The 4,438-nt window shown below is 45.5% G+C and overlaps 1 long non-coding RNA gene across 1 annotated transcript; it reads left to right on the top strand.

Annotated features, from left to right (window-relative positions):
* The first annotated feature begins 1,048 nt into the window (after positions 1–1,048).
* On the top strand, positions 1,049–3,193 carry LOC147601610 (uncharacterized). Its single transcript, XR_015257853.1, has 2 exons — positions 1,049–1,419; positions 2,420–3,193. It is a non-coding gene; the product is annotated as an uncharacterized LOC147601610 (long non-coding RNA).
* Positions 3,194–4,438: the final 1,245 nt, after the last annotated feature.

Genomic DNA, 4,438 nt, shown 5'->3' with positions numbered 1-4,438 from the left:
GCAGGTGTGCTATTGAGTGGTACATAGCAAGCATCTGAAGGTAAAACATATTACCAGGTTTTAGACAGTACCTAATAATTCCTATCATTACCTCATGCTATTTCTGAATAGTAATCCAGTAGGACAGCAAGAAAATTTGAATTCACTCACTGTTCCTTTGGCCCCCCCCCCTTTTACAGCAAAGGAAGGTAAAAAAGATGTGTGAGCAGCCACTTAAGATCATAAGTTCTGCATATTTCCTCTAGGTGCTGTGTAAGACCTGCTTTACAATTGGCCTTTTCTAATTCAGTTAATTTTCCTTTTACGTTGAAGTTTTTCACCACCCGTTAACTGCACGCTCAGTTAATCCTTGCCTCATGGGCTATTAGATAACTAAGTACCTGCCTTGGAAACCTGAAAATAACTGTATAAATATAGAAGTTAACCAAACTGACTTGCTTCTTCTCAAATGCAGCAGAACATCATTTGATGGCTGCACTGAACAGCATTAATGTGCATTTAATACCTCCTAGCTAAAAAGCTACGTGCTACCAGTGGATGGAGGGATTGGGCTGACTGGAGTTCATCTGAATCCTCAACAAGTCTTAAATACCTCTGTACAAAACTGTGCTGTTCAAAGTCCCACCCCATATTCTGGAAGTCTCAAGGTACTCAGTTTTTGCCAGAGAAGTTCTTCAGATGTTTAGCAGTGTATTTTTACATATAATGGGAAAGCTAATTAAGACATGGAAGCCAATCTAGATGTTAAACTATTTCTAAAAAAAAAAACTTTATTCCTTCCACACTGTTTCCTACTGTTTGGTACTGGCAGCTCCTTGCTCAGTAAGCTGTTTTTTTCTGAGATGTCTCTCTTTCTTGAGCATTAGGGGCAAGCCTGATCTCCTGACTTTGGGCTGCAGTGTCTGGCAGTAAAAAAGGCATCTGCAAAGTGGATTAACTGGGAAATACCTATGGTTTGTGCTGGAGTGGACTTACACTTCTGAGTGCTATGTTGCACTCATAACACAGGATGTTTGCCTGAAATCCTCTTCATCTCAAACTAATTATTTGCAATGCCAAAAATGTTAGGAGCTCAAGGGATAGACAGGCTGTTTTTCAGCCCAGCTTGGTTACCACTGAAATCCTTAAAAAGATTCTTGCAACTTTAAGCAAGTCTGTGGTTACTAAACTTGCTCTGGATTATGTTTGTGTTGATAGTTGCTAAAACACTTGTGGACAATCCACTCACTCTAGCATTTTTAGTAGCTGAAACAGTTAGGCTAAAAGCAAAGATGAGGCTGTACTGACTTCAAAACAGCTAATTAATTGTTCATTAAGACTCAGAAAAATGTTTGTGTTTGGTTTTACATGACAGATTCTAGACTTCCAGGATTTAAAAAGAAAAAAAAAAATCTCCTGTCTTGATTGGGACAATTAATGGCATAGAATCATAAAATGGTTAGGGTTGGAAGGGACCTTCAAAGGTCATCTAGTCCAAGCCCCCTGCAAGGAGCAGGGACATCCCCGACCAGGTCAGGTTGCTCAGAGCCTCATCCAGCCTGGCCTTGAACGTTTCCAGGGATGGGGCCTCCACCACCTTTCTGGGCAACCTGTTCCAGTGTTCTATAACTCGCATCGTAAAAAAATTTTTCCTAATTTCTAATCTAAATCTACCCCCCTCTATTTTAAAACCATTACCCCTCGTCCTATCACAACAGGCCCTACTAAACAGCCTTTCCCCATCTTTCTTGTAGGCCCCCTTGAGGTACTGGAAGACCACTATCAGGTCTCCCCGGAGCCTCCTCTTCTGCAGGCTGAACAGCCCCAACTCTCTCAGCCTGTCCTCATAAGAGAGGTGCTCCAGCCCTTTGATCATCTTCGTGGCCCTCCTCTGGACCTTCTCCAACTGGTCCATGTCCTTCTTGTGTTGGGGGTTCCAGAACTGGACACAGTACTCCAGGTGGGGTCTCACCACGGCAGAGTAGAGGGGCAGAATCACCTCCCTCGACCTGCTGGCCACGCTTCTCTTGATGCAGCCCAGGATGCGGTTGGCCTTCTGGGCTGCAAGGGCGCATTGCCTGCTCATGTTGAGCTTCTCATCCACCAGCACTCCCAAGTCCTTCTCCTCAGGGCTGCTCTCAATCCATTCCCTGCCCAGCCTGTATTTGTGCCTGGGATTGCTATGACCCAGGTGCAGGACCTTGCACTTGGCCTGGTTGAACTTCATGAGGTTGGCACGGGCCCACCTCTCCAGCCTGTCAAGGTCCCTCTGGATGGCATCCCTCCCTTCCAGCGTGTCGACGGCACCACACAACTTGGTGTCGTCGGCGAACTTGCTGAGGGTGCACTCTATCCCACTGTCCATGTCGCCAACAAAGATGTTGAACAGGGCCGGGCCCAGCACGGACCCCTGAGGGACACCACTCACAGGCACACTTAGGCATTGCACAAGTTCAGCTAATGATATTCTGAATCCTCATCAGATTTTTACACAGAAAGAAAATCATCCCTTTTACACAAGAGAAACCATGACTGCAGGGTTTTTTTTCCTTCCTCCCACTCCTAAACTGCAATAGGCTTAGCTCTTATTATGCATTAATTTATTGTAATATGTAATTTGTGAAATTAACATTACCTTTGAATTCTCAGTGTTAAGCCTATGCATTTTTTCACACTTTCAAATAAAAAAAAAAATGAGCCAGAGGTATTTAAAATATAATTAATTTCGCTTAAAGAAAAGCAATTGAAATCCCTATGTACAACGCGTTATTATCATGAACATTTACTGAAGTTGAAAACTAGAGCAAGAAAGCTAACACACTGCAAATAGGCATTTTTCAGGCAAAAATCCTAATTACAGAGTTACAAACAATGCTGCCCTACGACTAATGAAGTGCGCTTCTCGGCAGGCTGGGATGCAGAGTAACTCCAAGCCCCAGTTCCATTGTGAGAGGATTTTCTGTGATGTGTGTACAGGCTCAGCAGTAGCTGGTACAACAGGGCAGTGCATCATCCTGGTAAAATTACAGATTGATTGTTCTACACACAGAACGTTCATATTTTGATTTAATATGCTTCATTCCAGTTGCGTATTCTGGGTTAGTAGTGGATTGTGTTAAAATAAAAACAGCTGAATAACCGCTATGGTAGATGAAAACAATGGTAATTGATGAACTGTCTTTATCAGGAAGTTTATTAAAGTTGATGTAATTGATTTTGTTGAGTCGAAGTTTCTACAAATTTAAGGGCAGCTGCCTCAGGGGAGCTGGAGTGTGCGCCTTGGGAATTGACCAACTCATGGAGAAAACTAACAAGTAACTTTTTTGGCCTTAGGCGATCAGAATTTACTTTCAACGTAGTAGAATGTGACTTACCGTGTTCCCCGCTGCTGTTTCCATAACCAACATTGCATGGGCATGACCTTGATGTACGTTGAAGTAGGACCCCTTGGCCACAAGCTTCAAACGTTAGGAGCTGCACATGCTAGACAAAACGGGACCACCTAAGCAACAAGGTGAGTGGGAGCAGAGAAGCAGCACCGGCAGCAGCTTTGCTCCCAGGGGTAACAGCAGCAGGCCTCCCAAGCGCTGACTGCTGCAGGATCTGAGCCTAGAAAGGCTCAGGAGAGCAGGAGGTTGACATGAGGGAACAGCATCATGCTGTGTCTTCCTGGAGTGGCTGCCGCTACCATTTGCCATCCAGCATCACCTGCCACTGCAGGGGCCAGGAGATACTGAATGAGCCCCACTGAGGAATGAATGGGGGTTGTACTGGCCGTGCTTGCTGTTGAAAGCATGTGGCGGTGAAATAGGAAGAAGAGCTGAAAGGTCCTGTCTTCTCTCAGTGCTGTGCCCAAAGACAATTACTCAAGAGCAGCAGGCAAGACATTGGTGTGGTAAAGGTGCAGCTGCCAGTGCTGGGTCCCTCCTCACATTTTCAAGCTCCCTTTCTCTGCCCAGCACGCAGTTGTTGCTTTCACCAACTTGGTCCAGCACCCATCTGTTTTCTCCCTGGCAAGGAACCACCAGAGCAGACCAGCAAGGACAAGCTGGGCAGCGTAGGGAGGCCCTGCCATGCTGTGGGCTGGGCAGCTTGCAGCCACTCTTGCACATCTCATCAGTGAGAAATAGTTGCAGGCGTTGGACTTCTGCCTCAGTAGGCCATGGCCAGCCAAGGACCCAGCATATTTCTAGGTTGTTTTTTTGTTTTGGTTTGGTTTGGTTTTTTTACCATGATGGGTGTGTAAGTAACCTGAAGCTGAGCCCTCATGGCAGCCTAGGCACTCTAGGTTCTCATCTAGCATCTGCTGTAAACCCCACTCTGGGTAGCCTACTTTTACAATTTCTGCTCCTTGCAAATATCTTATTTTTAAACAAGCCACCATATGGGAAGGCAGGAAGCAGAGCAACAGCTAGGCTTGCCAACAACGAAGCAGCAGAGGGTTTGCCTCAGCTGAGAA

This window comes from Chlamydotis macqueenii, chromosome 2 (assembly GCF_036417535.1).
Source record: "Chlamydotis macqueenii isolate bChlMac1 chromosome 2, bChlMac1.mat, whole genome shotgun sequence".
Lineage (NCBI taxonomy): Eukaryota > Metazoa > Chordata > Aves > Otidiformes > Otididae > Chlamydotis > Chlamydotis macqueenii.
The sequence above is the reverse complement of the archived record's forward strand: the minus strand, read 5'-3'. Positions and strand labels throughout refer to the sequence as shown.